At 46.4% G+C, this 15,597-nt stretch overlaps 1 long non-coding RNA gene across 15 annotated transcripts; it reads right to left on the minus strand.

Annotated features, from left to right (window-relative positions):
* Position 1: 1 nt before the first annotated feature.
* On the minus strand, positions 2-4,060 carry LOC124684904. 15 transcript variants are annotated; one of them, XR_006997207.1, is made up of 6 exons: positions 3,416-4,060; positions 2,897-3,141; positions 2,457-2,534; positions 2,255-2,378; positions 954-2,163; positions 337-658 (listed from the first exon to the last, which is right to left on the minus strand). It is a non-coding gene; the product is annotated as an uncharacterized LOC124684904 (long non-coding RNA). The 15 variants fall into 15 exon arrangements; XR_006997203.1 differs by lacking the exons at positions 2,897-3,141; positions 3,416-4,060 and adding exons at positions 4-51; positions 161-330 and having other exon boundaries at positions 499-658; positions 2,255-2,790; XR_006997198.1 differs by having other exon boundaries at positions 2,255-2,534; positions 3,416-4,058.
* Between the last annotated feature and the right edge of the window lie 11,537 nt (positions 4,061-15,597).

The following is a 15,597-nucleotide window of genomic DNA, read 5'->3' on the forward strand; positions in this document are numbered from 1 at the left end:
CCGGTCTTGGTCGCCGTCTCCGCCCCAGCGCCGTCGCCTGCTACGCATCGTCTGCAGTTCAGTACTTGTTCAGAGCAAACACCATAAGTACATGAGCAATGGATCATGAGTGAGCTTAAGATCCTTTTCTAGGTTGCCTGAATCAATAGAGGAAAACCACCTTCAGTTTGTGAATACATGGATGCAACAACATATTGATGATACAGCCAAATTGTTGGGCATGCCCATTGTAATCGGGGAGTTTGGATGTTCTCTGTTAATTTCGTCGATCCTGTTCCTGTACCCAATAGTCTGGCAATAAAAGCAGAAGTCCCCTGGAGGCCAATCCCTCTGCTAACAACTCGTGTTGGAGGGCTTAAATTGACAAGTAATGAAAAAGCATGATATGATGAAAGTTGCAGAAGTACAATGGATATCTGGATTGATAATCCGCTGACAAAAACTACTGTTTTGCAATGAAATGCAGGAGCTCCACTGGAATGGATAGGGGACCCTCACCTAGGGAGTAGTTCTCCAAGCATCAGAAACATCACTTCGACAACGCCGCATGATTTATGAATGTCTTCTGCATTAATCCAATAATATATTTGAACTACATCCCTTGAAGTTATATACTCCACCAGTTAGGAAGAATGCATACACCAATGCCAACATGCACCTGCCAACAACAGATTCCACTTCAGTTTGAAGGCACCAGAACACTGGTTCATAGATGTTAGTAAACTATCTACACAACAATCAATCTTCAGGGACATCTGATTAGAGAAGTGCATCGTAGATGAGGAAGACATGGTTTTTAAACATGGATATTTTTCTCAGGTACTGCAGTGCAGAAGTGTAGTGATCAGTATGATGTTGAGAGCGATACAAGTTTAAAAAAACCACCTGCGGTGGCAACAATAACGCTGAACACATTAAAATGCAGAAGCAAGGAAAATAAAATGACAGTCTACATTGTCACTCGTTCAATTTCTGTTGAATTTCGTTCTCCTCCTTCCCTTTGCTCTACTGAAACCCCCTTTCTCTGAAAGAAGCAGAAGATTTAAGTGCATGGAAAAAAGTATTTTAAGAGAAATTACACTACATATTCGTAGCTTTATTAAAACGTACAATATCCAATGGCCTATGTTAAGTATGACTAACGAACAAAATCAGGCAACATTGGTATCTCAATATTCAGAGTACAGTGTAATATGATGCAGAATTTGATTGAAAACACTCCTTATCAAGGAGATCTTCGAAATACACCAGCCCATCTGCCACCATAACAGTAAAACAGAACATCAGCTAACTGAACCATAGGCAAATAAACGGAACTTAGTAAGCATGCACACGAGAGAAAGGTTATTCAGGGCAATGCTTGTATCTATTTTATCCGAAGTTTCAGTTCTACATTTTGAAGCCCTTACTCCTTTCTTGATGAAGAACTCCTCTATAGCCTCATGGGACTTTCCCATCATTTCTGTCAAGCAATATTCAGAAGTATGATAGTTATGAACATAATGAAGCAAGGAGATCCTCACCCCCTCACTATTGGTTTTACTGAATTGGAAATTTAGAACAGTAAAACAAAATTGTAACTGTGTTGCAATGCTGAAAAATAAAATAAGGAATGTGCTTGGAAGAAACAATAATGTAAAGGTGATAATTATTACTTGTGAGAAGAACCTTCTATTTTGCAGCTCCTAAATCTAGCGGGCACATGAACTAAAAATTATGGCCCGCCATATATTTAAAAAATTCAACCAAATATAACCAAGAAAGGATAAGAGTAGGTGGTGGCTATTTGTAAACTGGTTACTTGAATATAAGTACCAAGTCACCGTAAAAAAAGGTTTAAAATATTTTAAAACGGAAGAGAAGAAAACTGACAAATATGGCAACTAATCCATGGCAACAGTTTTGGTGATTTTGAACAGAGGGCTAACAAAAGTAGCCAGAAAAAACAAAAGTAACCAAAAAAACATTCAGGCTGAGAAAAGTAGCCACTGCAAGGAGTCGTTCGCTGGAGACCAATACCTAAGCCATCACAGCAAGGGAGAAAGACGACGTCCGCTGCATGCCATTCGCGTGCCGCAATCAAGGCCAATTTCCCCTCCCTCGTTCAATTTCTGTTGAATTTCGTTCTCCTCCTTTCCTTTGCTCTACTGAAACCCCCTTTATCTGAAAGAAGCAGAAGATTTAAGTGCATGGAAAAAAGTATTTTAAGAGAAATTACATTACATATTCGTAGCTTTAGCAAAACTTTCTCTACCGTTTCAATGCGGAATTGCTGCCACCTTCCCCTCCCTCGTCTTCCCTGCAAAAGGTACTGCCACCGGATGCTCTGAATCGTTGGCACAGTGTTTGTCTTCTTCCCCTCTGGTGAGGCCCCTCTACTTCTTCCAAGAAAATATGGATCCATTCAGACAAGCGGCCTGGCAATCTGAGTATTTATTCGTAGTAGAACAAAGTACCATCTCATCTATGATTTGTGCAGTTTGAAGTTGGCTTAAAATGATCTTGGTGTGACAAACAGGTACTTGCACTTCTGTCTACAAGAAAATGTAGTATTCATCACCCTCAAAATGACATTATTAACTATAATTGAAACTTTCCTCTTTTAAAGTTGATACAATTGAGATGTTAAAAAAAGAAAGACAACAAGCAGTAAATCTTGAATGGATGAAGGAAGCTAATCTCACATATCGTGATTTACAAAGTGATGGACCAGAAGGACAGTACCCCTTAATTTAAACTCTAGAGAAATTATTCGTGACTAATAATGAGTCTTCCATATATGACGTGACATGCTCAATCGTAGTGCTTTCCCAGTGCCCCCTACATACATTTTTGAACGTTTCTGAGAAGTCAAACATAAGAAAATGGCATTATTTTTATGTAGTGAAGACAATACCTCGTTTTCAGGTAAACAAATTCTGAGATGATTATAAAGATGACGGGTGCCATTTTTTGCTTCTGCTGGAACTTTCTTGGAATAATGAACACATCTAGTCTCTCAAAATGCATCCAAACAGGTAAGATAAACTTCCTTCTCTTTGGACCAATAGGCACGCACAACCTCACCCTCATCTCCATCAGAAATTTCCACATGCATATTGACACATTCTGTTACATCTATTGGCAGGTTTATGAATAGACCTACAATAAAAATTAATTAGCTAACTGAATCATTGTAAAAATAAATCTACAGAAAGGACATTCATCCAAATTAATTAGCTAACAAATTGATCTGGTAAGCATTCAATAAAACTGATCTGTGCATCGCATATTCATACACCCCCATATTCAAGCAAGCCTCCATCTAACAAGATAATAAACCACCGCATGTAGTGCATCATGGATCCACTAATTAAAAAATTCACTTGTGCCTCTAATTAATCTAATCACACAACAAGAGAAATTAGACACTTACGTGATGTTGTTCTTCTTCATAGCACGGATGGCAGGGAACCCAAGATCTGTAGCAGCAAGAACTCTGCTCGATGTAGTGGAGGCACGGAGTGGTGGGCGTCCATCCAGGACGCGCCTAGGGATTAGGCCGCTCCCTAGATTCGGCAGGGCCACGGAGCCGCCAACGGCCTTGGCTCCGGCCAGGCTCCTGGATGCTGGAGGTGGAAGACCACTCCTTCAGTGGCGTCTCCTCCGGCCTGGCTCCCTGGATGCTGAACGCCCACTACCGAGCTCTCCGTGGCCTCTGCTCTGGCTTGTGGCGGCTAGTTGTCGAGAGCGACGGGCTGCATCTCGCCGCTCATCCTCGAGATGGGAAATAGACAACGACGGCGGCAGGTGGAGGGAGGTGGAGGCGGGCACGAGATGGGGATCGCGGCTCGCACGGGTGGAGGAGGACCAGATCGCGTGGGGGAGGCAGAGGCGGCTAGGGTCGTCAAGGTAGAGAATAGCGAAGGGGGACGCGACCGCTAGAGGAAGGAGCGCGACGTCTCCGCGAGAGGTGGGCCTATCCCATGTAGTTGCACGCGGGCGAGCGGAAGGTCTACGACGACGAAAGTTTGACGTATGGAGAGATGGCAGAATAAGGAACCAGTTTAGTCTTTTTAAGTAGTAGAGATTTCGCAACTTCGCACATGCCTGCCGTCGTGCACAACCCATTCTGTAGTTGCCAACCTGCTCGAGCGCAGGTTAGACGACGGTTTACTGTTTACATCTTCTCTACGGAAGCAAGACAGCTGAGACCAACTGACCAGGTAATACACGCTGCAACTGCAAGGCCTCGGTTATTTGTGAACCGAAAACGAGAACAGCGAGCTGAACTAGCAACTGGATTAACACTTCCTGGAGGACGCCTTGGAGTTTCACCCAAAGATCTCCGACGGGATGCAGATCTGTTGTTCCTGGGGTTGATTTCCAGCGTGTAACCAATGCAGATGCAGAAACTAGTGATGCTAGTGGCATGGCGCTGGTGCTGTACTACTGAAAGCCTAAAGCCTCGGCTTATGCATAAGTCACTTCAGCTGAAGCTGTCTAGAGACTCGGGAAGCTGCAGGAAGCTGGGGTAGGTACGGCATATACTGCCTTCCTGGGATTCAGGAAGTTGGGGTATCCTGATCTTTCCCTGCTACACACGAATGACCGAGCCGGTTGTTTCCCACGACAGCTTAAAATTCAGTTTTTTTTTTTGGCTTAGGCTTCTTTTTACTATACTTTTTTTTCTTCAACAAAGGATGGCTTCATTACTCAAAAATTCAGCATTACATCCTGCATAACTAAGATGCACATAGTCGTTCAAGTATCAAGTCTGAAAACAAATAACTTATACAGGTAGATAAAGAAGGCCAACTAGACTAAGCTTCATTGGCTTCAATCCGTCTAATATGCAACCACCCATGTTGGGAAGTAAACTCATTGGCCGTGTTCTCCAACCGTGTAGACACCTCCATAAAGAGGTCTCTATCCTCCAAGCGTTGAAGTGGCGACTATGAACGGAGCAAAGCCGTGCATCGGTAAATGACCTACATGAGAGAAGAATTCTTGTCATTGAAAACCTTATCATTTCGACATAGCCAAAGCGTCCATACGACTGCAATCGCGCCCACTCTGATAAGTGTTTTACACCTAGTATCTACCCCATTTAGCCAATTGCCAAATATGTTTGCAATGCTACGGGGCGGGTATAAGGTAGAACTCATCTGAATGGTTGACCATATAGATCTAGCAAACCGACAGTTGAAAAAAGGTGGTTTATTGTCTCATCTTCATGATAGAAATCACATTGCTTACAACCATGTCAGTTGTGTTTAATAAGGTTGTCTTTGGTTAAAATCACACCACGCGACGAAGGTACCATGCAAAGACTTTCCTTTTCAGTGGTATCTTCATCTTCCAAATATATTTATTATTAACAATCGGTTGACTGGAAATGGTAAGCGTCTTATACATTGAATTTACCGAGAAAACACCGTTCTTGGTTAGGTTCCATCGGAATTCATCAGTCCCCCGAGCTAGTTGTATTGAAGCTAACCTCTGTAGCAATTCATTCCAACTAGTCAGACAGGGGCCAATTAGATCACGCCTGAACGTCATGGAGGGAGAAGAAGTTTCCATAACCTTCTGCAAGGTGTCTCCCTTATAACGAACAATATTGTGCAAGGCTGGATATTATTCTCGGAGAGTAGTTGGTCCCAACCATCTATCTTCCCAGAACCTAATCTCTACCCCATTCCTTATGGAGAACGAACTAAATAGGAAAAAATGATTCTTAGTTTCCATAATCCCAGCCCAAAAGTGAGAATCTCCGGGTTTTCAATTGACCTGGGATATCGCTTTTGAACCCACATACTTTTTCCTTAATAGTTGTTGACATATACCATCCGCATTTAATAACCTGGCCAGCCATTTACTTAGCAATGCCCTGTTGTTAACTTCAAAATTATAAACACCAAGTCCACCTTGATCTTTTGGACGGCAGACAACACTCCATTGTTAACCGATATTTTTTCTTCTCATTATCCCCTTGCCAAAAGAATCTTGAACGTAGATAGTCTAATATATGCAAGATTTCTTTGGGCAGATGGAAGAAAGATATCATATACAGTACCATACTAACTCTGTTTCAAGGAATAAGGCGCACGTAAAAATTGAGCAACAAATTCTTGATTATATTATATGTAATTAGTATCGTTGGATTCCCATTGAAAAGCACTTTTTAATGATATTAATTTCATACAAATTATCTTTATCTATTTAAAGTAATTCTTGGTTAAACAAAAAGCTCGTAAAACGAGGATGCCTTATTCCTTGAAACGGAGGTAGTATTCGTAAGTACCGCATTTATGAGAACCAATCTCCCCCAACGGACAGTAATTTGCCTTTCTAACTACTTAGACGCTTCTGAAGTCTTTCCTCGATGAGTTTTCACTCCGCCAACATTAGTCTCCGATAATGAATCGGAATACCAAGATGGCTGATTGGAAAGGAGCCAAGACCACTCTTTTCACTACTAAGAGCATCTCTAGCAAATCCCCAATAATTTAGAGCAGGAAACGTCTCCCTAAAAGTTAACTTCTCATATTTTCTCATCTAAATTTTGTGCGCTAGAACCGAAGCCCAATAACTTAGATGAGCAAACATTTTTTTTCAACATAATTTGCAATTTTGAGCATATTCATACATAAAACCAAGATGATTCATAATGTATATAAAGTCACACAAATTAGCATCATCTAAACCTAACAAATTGGAAGTTCTGAAATACAAATTCATAGCACTAGTCATCTTCTTCCTCGAACCTCCTCCACTAGTCATCTTTCTCTTGAGATCTCTTCCTATTGTAGCGCGTGACTAGAGTCAACCACCTATTCGTTATCGATGGCTAGGATCGACCATCTCCACTTGTTCTTTGGTTAAAGTTTGCATGAACCCCTTCCCACATTGCTTCCACGGCTGCCTATGCGAAGTATATCTCCAACGAGTGTTTGATCATGCCATGCGAAGCATAAATCGTTTCCTCATCAGTCCTTTTTCCTTCCCTCTTCTTCTTTTGCTACAAATTTAAGTGAACAGGCATCTCGTTCATCCGCCGAACTTCACCAAGTTCTTTCCAAACAAAAATGGGAAAAACATACCTTGGGGGTAAAAGGATCATCTTCTTTATCCGGGCAGGTGCAACGGCCATAATGTGCGTCGGAGGTGATGGCGGTGTGGTAGCCGGTGCAGCGTGAGCCGGAGGGGATGGCAGTGCCTACACGAGGTCCTTCAACCCTAAATCTGGCGACTGGTTGTGGCGCGAGGAAGAGGAAGCCATACCGGAGGTACATGGCCGTGTGAATCCGGTCGTTCCTCGACAAATCGCGGTGGATTACGGCGGCAACGACGGATTTACTCGAGGCACCGGCTGATGTAGCCCCGCTCACCGACGACACTACACCAAGATCAACTAGTCCCCCAAGTGGACCGATGACTCGGGCTAGAGTTAAAGCGCTACATGATAAGGTGAACTCGCTCCTCACCACTCTTGACCTCGGTACCCCTTTGGATGGAATGCTACCTCATGCCGACGTACTTTGTGTCATTAGGTACAAGGTGCATCAAGACCCCGGAGAAAAGGACACACCATGGTCAAGGGAAGGAGAGGAGCAACGGGACTTGAAGATGAGCACGAAGCTGGACCCGACGTCACTCGAAGCGCTCGAAGGAAGAGAGGAAGCTAGCCGGCCCAGGACCCGGTCGACCGGCCCCACGACCGGACTATCCGGTCCCCGGCCCGATCAACCGGTCGCCAAACCGGATTTCCCTCGGTCCTGACCGGGCGTCGTACCGGGGGCCAACCGGACGGAGATCTGTGACATTTCCGGTTGGCGACCGGTCGACCGGCCCCACGACCGGACCACCCGGTCACGAGCCCGGTCCGACCGGCCCCAGGACCGGATTCGACGGAATTCCTCACCAAACTGCCTAAGTTATCCACTTATGTACCTTTTCGCCTTGCCGGCCATGTAGGCCTATATAAGCAACTCTGGACCCCTCCTTTACCCCTTAGACATAATTTTGAGCTTAAACCAACTTTGAGCTTAGTCTCCCTAGGGTTAGCATCCATCTTGGACAAGCATCCCTTTGTAATCAAGGCACTCCTTGTTGTTGATTTGGATATTGTTGAGTGAGATTCTAGTGCAAGCCACTCTCTCTCCTCACCAATCTCTTTTCTCCAACACCAATCTCTCACCGGGAATTCTGCCGCGTGCCTCTTCCGGGTGATTCTATTGGCGTGGTCCATCGAGCCACGGGGGTAAGTATCGGGTGTATCGGGTTGGTGTGCGTGCGTGAGTACCGTGTTCCTCGTGTTCGTGTTCCTTGCGCTCTCCCACCTTTTCCCCTTGGTTTTTGGGTCAAATCGCGAGATCGGGCCAAACCCTAGATCTCAGATCTCATCATATGGTATCAGCAGCTCTTGGTTACCGCGATTTTGACCCTCCACCCACCCGATTTCGTTTCTAGGAAATTTTCCAAAAAAAACCCCAAAAATAGCCCCAAATTGCCTTTGGACGGATCTGTGATTTGGTTGCGTTTTGAGTGGTTTTGGTCCGTGGATTCGGTGTTGTTGTGCTTGATCTACTATTTCCCCAACTTTTAGCCTCCAATTCCATCGTTTCCCGTCGATTTGATCTTTTGGTTTTGGTTTGGGGAAGAACAAGAGAGAGAACCGCGAAATCCGGTTGAGAAAGCCGGTCAACCGGCCCCCAGACCGGACCAGCCGGCCCAATACCCGGCCGACCGGGCGCCAACCGGACCAGCCGGTCCAGAGACCGGTCAAACCGGCCCCCAGACCGGGCGCCCCTCCGCGCCCTCCTCCGAGCTCGATTTCGGCTACCACCACCACCACCATCTTCGCAGGTATAACTTGCAGTTTTCACTTGTAACCCTTTTCCTTTTGCGATCTATCCTATCGAGCATTGCTTATCTAGTGTTGCGAGACATTGCACGTGACCCCGATTGTGAGGTGTGTGTGTAGTGTGGAGTAAAGCTTCTAAGCAAACACTCGTGTGGCAAGATAGCAAAAGCGAGCTAACGCTAACATAGTGCGAGAAAAAGCCGCAAAAACACAAAAAGAGTGCAAGTCGCACCATACATACAAAAGAGTACAAGTGCCACCATAGATACAAAAGAGTGCAAGTGTCACCGTATACAAAAGAGTTACAAGCTTTTAAGCAAAAGAGAGAAGAGAAGAGAGGTCGCGTGCGAATCTAGTTGTCTCTCCGTTTGTAACCAAAGCTTTGCCTCTCCTTATGTTAGTGTGACACCGAGCACCCTTACATACACTTTTCCGCTCACTTTTGGTTGCACTAACCCCGCTTATCCCGTGTGTGTGTTCCACAACTTTTCCGTGTTTATAGTGATCTTCACATTGACATTTGGATTTTTGGACCTCACCCACTTTTAACAACATACTTGATTTCGGATTTCGTCTTTTGGCTTTCCACCATACTCACCTAACACCATATTTGCTAGCTTTTGCGTGTGGCTTTGCGTGTGTCCCCGATACACTTGGTCTTGCTTTTGGCTTGGTTGATTGCCTCAATACTATCTTACCTTGGTAAGAGTGCGAGGTAGTCTCCTTCCACTAACATACACAACATAGTTCTTGTCTTTCCATCATGGATAGGAATGGAGATGAACCAAGGGATGGAGAAGTCCTCCGCAACACCGAGAGGTTGGCTACCCAACACAACCTATGGACGCAACGTCAAGAATTCAAGGAGCAGCTCACCTTATTCGAGACACGCATCGATGAGCAATACGATGAAGTGGCACACAACTTCTCCGTGGTGAACCAAGACTTGGCTCTACTCCGTGAAGCTACGGACAACTTGAATGGCCAAATGGCGGCCAATGATGCGAACATGGAGCGGCGCATGGATAGCCTCGAGCGCGCCATCACCAACTTGGGTCGTCATCACCGACACCGCTCTACTTCATCATCATCAAGCTCGTCACAAGATTACTACTCTCATGGTCGTCGTTCGTCCTCATGCTCCTCCTCAAGGCATGAAGACCATCATCGACCTCATCGCCCACATGCTCGTCATGAAGACTCTCGCTCCAACTCGAGACGAGGAGAAATCCATCGCCATGCTCGTCCACATGAACGTCCTCCACAAGATCGTCCTCAACCGGATCGCCATGCCCACCATGGGCGTGACGACCGACCCCACGACAACGTCTTCCACAATATGGAGCCACATGGTGATGCTCAAGACCAAGGTCCTCAAGAGCAACCGAGGCGTGATCTCCGAAATCATCCTCGCCATGACCAACGTGGAAGAGGAGACCCGCAACATGATCAAGATGAGAGGGCCATCCTTGGACGTCGTCAACCACCTCGTCAAGATCTTCAACAACATCATCATCGTGAACAAAGTGAAGCTAGTGTCCAACTTCAACGCCAACCCAATGCTATGGTTGGCCGCGGAAGACCTCCTATACCACCTCAAGCCGCAAGAGATGAAGGTTTCCGTCCTCGCCGAAGAAACTTGGAAGATGAAGAGAACATGTATGGCAAGCTCAAGTTCAACATGCCCAAGTTCAAAGGTGAAGACGATGCCGAAGCCTACCTCTCATGGGCACTCAAGGTTGACAAGATTTTCCGCATCCACAACTACTCCGGTGCCAAGAAAGTGGCCATGGCGTCTCTTGAGTTTGAGGATTATGCCAACACTTGGTGGGAGCAAGTTCTCACTCTAAGGGAAGAAAAGGGTGAACCTCCAATTGACACTTGGGAAGAGATGAAGGAAGAGATGCAAGCCCGCTTTGTACCAACCCACTATGAGACCGACCTCTTCAACAAGCTCCAAAAGTTGAAGCAAGGCACCAAGACCGTTGAGGAGTTCTACAAGGAGATGGATTTGACTATGATGCGAGCCAACATCCAAGAGTCCGAGAACCAAACCATCGCTCGGTTCTTCAATGGTCTCAACTATCCCATCAAACGAATTGTGGAGTTCCAACCTTATTCCAACATGGTTGAGTTGGTTCACCAAGCCTCCAAGGCCGAGCGTCAAGTGAATGAGGACATCAAGTACTCCAAGGCTAAGTCATACTTCGCCTCCAAGCTCGCTACAACAACACCTACAACAAGTGTCAAGCCTACCGTGTCCTCTACACCATCCAAGCAAACGACTATCCAAAGTCGCATGAAGCAAACGGTGTCCTCCACCGCCTCCTCTAAGACTTCTACGGGGCCCTCAAATGTCACTTGCTTCAAGTGTGGCACCCAAGGCCACAAATCCTTTGAGTGCAAGAATATCAAGGTCATGATCACCATGGAGAATGGTGACATAGAGACGCTCGATGAAGATGAATATGAAGCTATGGTACAAGCCGCCGTCGCAAATGAAGAAGCTTATGATGAAGATAGTGGAGAAGACCCTCTCTTATGTGTGCATGACCCAAACCCTTCACTTGTGGTCACAAGGGTGCTAACAACTCAACCTCAAGCTATGGAAGACCAACGGTGCAACATCTTCCAAACCCGTGCCGGCATTGGTGGCAAGTCAATAAAGGTCATCATCGATGGAGGAAGTTGCCATAACCTTGCAAGCACCGAGTTGTGTGAGAAGCTCAATCTTACACTTCGCAAGCACCCTCACTCTTACCATATCCAATGGTTGAGCGACAAGGGCAACGTCAAGATACAACATACCGTCACCGTCAACTTCAAGATCGGCCCCTATGAAGATACTATTGAATGTGACGTGGTGCCCATGACGGTGTGCCACATGTTGCTTGGCCGCCCATGGCAATTTGACAAGAAGGCTATACATGACGGACACACCAATGCATACACCTTCAAGGTCAAGGATAAGAAGTTCGAGCTACGCCCCATGACTCCTAGCCAAATCATCGCGGACAATGCGAAGGCTTTAGCGAGGGCACAACATCACACCCACCATAGTGAGTTGAGAGGTGAGGGAGCGACCCACCAAATGGAGAGTGAGCGCCACAAGCCATACATGAGTGAGCGAAAGAGCGTCCTCCTAGCCACCAAAAGCGAGTGGAGAGAAGTGCAAGCAAACTCATCCACCACATTGCACTACGTGCTCATTTGCAAGGGACCGTCATCGGAGACTAACGACTTAACCATCATTCCTTCATCTTTGTTGTCTCTTTTGAAGGAGTTTCAAGATGTCTTCCCCGACGAGCTTCCTCATGGACTTCCACCGCTTCGGGGCATAGAGCACCGCATCGACCTCATACCCGGCGCCCCGCTTCCAAACCGTGCCGCCTACCGCACCAACCCCGAAGATACAAAGGAGATTCAACGCCAAATACAAGATCTCCTCGCTAAAGGGTACGTTCGCGAAAGCCTTAGTCCTTGTGCGGTTCCCGTGATTCTTGTGCCTAAACCGGATGAGACGCAACGAATGTGTATGGATTGCCGCCCCATCAATGCCATTACCGTTCGTTATCGCCATCCCATTCCGCGTTTAGATGATATGCTTGATGAGCTTAGTGGTGCCACGATTTTCTCTAAAGTCGATTTGCGTAGTGGCTACCACCAAATTCGCATGGCAATCGGTGATGAATGGAAGACGACATTCAAGACCAAGCTTGGTCTATATGAATGGCTTGTCATGCCATTTGGTCTTTCTAATGCTCCATCAACTTTTATGCGCCTCATGAATCACATCTTGCGTCCTCTCATTGGCAAGAGTGTGGTTGTCTATTTCGATGATATACTCATTTATAGCAAAAATCTCGAGGACCATGTGCAACATGTGAGAGAAGTCTTATGCATCTTGCGCCATGAGAAGCTTTATGCAAACCTTCCTAAGTGCACCTTTGCTCAGAACAAATTGGTTTTCCTTGGATTTGTGGTTTCCGCTAATGGGATTGAAGTCGATTCTTCCAAGGTAGAGGCCATCCACAATTGGCCTACTCCTACAAAGGTTGGTCAAGTCCGAAGTTTTCATGGACTTGTCGGTTTCTACCGCCGCTTTGTGAAAGATTTTAGCTCCATTGCTTGCCCTTTGAATGAGCTTACCAAGAAGAATGTTTCGTTTGTGTGGGGCAAGGCCCAACAAAATGCTTTTGATGAGTTGAAGAAACGTCTTACCGAAGCTCCCCTTCTCGTCCTTCCAAACTTTGCAAAAACTTTTGAGGTTGAGTGTGATGCTAGTGGAATTGGCATCGGTGGCGTTCTTATGCAAGATGGAAAACCCGTGGCATATTATAGTGAGAAGTTGGATGGCGCACGCCTCAACTATCCTATTTATGACAACGAGCTCTATGCTTTGGTTCGTGTTCTTGAAATTTGGCAACACTACCTTTGGCCAAAAGAGTTTATCATTCATTCCGACCATGAGTCTTTGAAGTACTTGAAAAACCAACACAATTTGAACAAAAGGCATGCAAAATGGGTTGAGTTCATTGAGTCCTTCCCGTATGTAATCAAATACAAGAAGGGCAAGGACAATGTAGTGGCGGATGCTCTTTCCCGCAAAAACACCCTTTTGCTTACTCGCTTGGATTTTCATGTCTTGGGACTTGAAGAGATCAAAGAACTCTATCCTTCCGATTCTTTCTTTGCACCGATATTTGAGAAGTGTTCCGTTGACCGAGGATTCGATGACTTTTATTTGCACGATGGTTACTTGTTTAAAGCCAACAAAATTTGCATTCCCGAGTCTTCCCTTCGAAAGTTACTCTTGCAAGAGTCACATGGAGGTGGTCTTATGGGACACTTTGTACGTGATAAGACACTTGCGATGTTATCCACTCACTACTATTGGCCAAAGATGAAGCGGGATGTGGAGCGCCTTTGCAACCGTTGCACTACATGCCTTCAAGCTAAGTCCACCACCAACCCTTATGGTCTTTACACACCATTACCTATTCCATATGCACCATGGACCGATATTAGCATGGATTTTGTACTAGGGTTGCCTCGTACCAAACATGGTCATGATTCAATCTTTGTGGTAGTGGATAGGTTCTCTAAGATGGCACATTTCATACCTTGCCATAAGACCGATGATGCTTCACACATTGCTTTATTGTTTTTCAGGGAAATTGTCCGCCTACACGGAATACCGGCAAGCATTGTGTCGGATCGAGACGTCAAGTCAATGAGCTATCTATGGAAGTCACTCATGGCAAAGTTTGGAGTGAAGCTCTTATTCTCATCATCCTCCCACCCGCAAACGGACGGACAAACGGAAGTGGTCAATAGAAGTCTCTCAACTCTTCTACGCATCCTCGTGAAGAAAAACTTGAAGTCATGGGAAGAGTGCCTTCCGCATGCGGAGTTCGCCTACAATCGAGCCACGCACAAGACAACATCACGGAGCCCCTTCATGATCGTCTACGGCTTCGACCCTCCCACGGCCCTCGACATCCTACAACTCCCCCTTCATGAGAGGACGAACATGGACTTCGACAAGCGCACCGCCGCCATGAAGAAACTACATGAAGAAACAAGAGCAACCATACAAGAACATGTGCTTCGTCAAGCCAACCGCCTCAACGCCAAGAAGAAGGAAAGAATATTTCAAGAAGGGGACCTCGTTTGGATCCACCTCTGGAAGGAAAGGTTCCCTCATGAACGCAACTCAAAGCTCAAGCCAAGAGGAGATGGCCCCTTCAAGGTCCTCAAACGCATCAACAACAACGCCTACGTCATCGACATCCCGACCTCCAAGTATTTGGTGAGCAATACGTTCAATGTCTCGGACTTGTCACCCTATCATGGAGATGAAGAGGAGTACGAGTCGAGGACGACTCTTTCCCAAGGGGGGAAGATGATGTAGCCCCGCTCACCGACGACACTACACCAAGACCAACTAGTCCCCCAAGTGGACCGATCACTCGGGCTAGAGTTAAAGCGCTACATGATAAGGTGAACTCGCTCCTCACCACCCTTGACCTCGGTACCCCTTTGGATGGAATGCTACCTCATGCCGATGTACTTTGTGTCATTAGGTACAAGGTGCATCAAGACCCCGGAGAGAAGGACACACCATGGTCAAGGGAAGGAGAGGAGCAACGGGACTTGAAGATGAGCACGAAGCTGGACCCGACGTCACTCGAAGCGCTCGAAGGAAGAGAGGAAGCCGGCCGGCCCGGGACCCGGTCGATCGGCCCCACGACCAGGACCATCCGGTCCCCGGCCCGGTCAACCGGTCGCCAAACCGGATTTCCCTCGGTCCTGACCGGGCGTCGTACCGGGGGCCAACCGGACGGAGATCTGCGACATTTCCGGTTGGCGACCGGTCGACCAGCCCCACGACCGGACCACCCGGTCACAGGCCCGGTCTGACCGGCCCCAGGACCGGATTCGACGGGAATTCCTCACCAAACTGCCTAAGTTATCCACTTATGTACATTTTCGCCTTGCTGGCCATGTAGGCCTATATAAGCAACCTGGACCCCTCCTTTACCCCTTAGACATAATTTTGAGCTTAAACCAACTTTGAGCTTAGTCTCCCGAGGGTTAGCATCCATCTTGGACAAGCATCCCTTTGTAATCAAGGCACTCCTTGTTGTTGATTTGGATATTGTTGAGTGAGATTCTAGTGCAAGCCACTCTCTCTCTCTCACCAATCTCTTTTCTCCAACACCAATCTCTCACCGGGAATTCTGCCGTGT

The sequence above is a fragment of the Lolium rigidum genome, chromosome 1 (genome assembly GCF_022539505.1).
Source record: "Lolium rigidum isolate FL_2022 chromosome 1, APGP_CSIRO_Lrig_0.1, whole genome shotgun sequence".
Lineage (NCBI taxonomy): Eukaryota > Viridiplantae > Streptophyta > Magnoliopsida > Poales > Poaceae > Lolium > Lolium rigidum.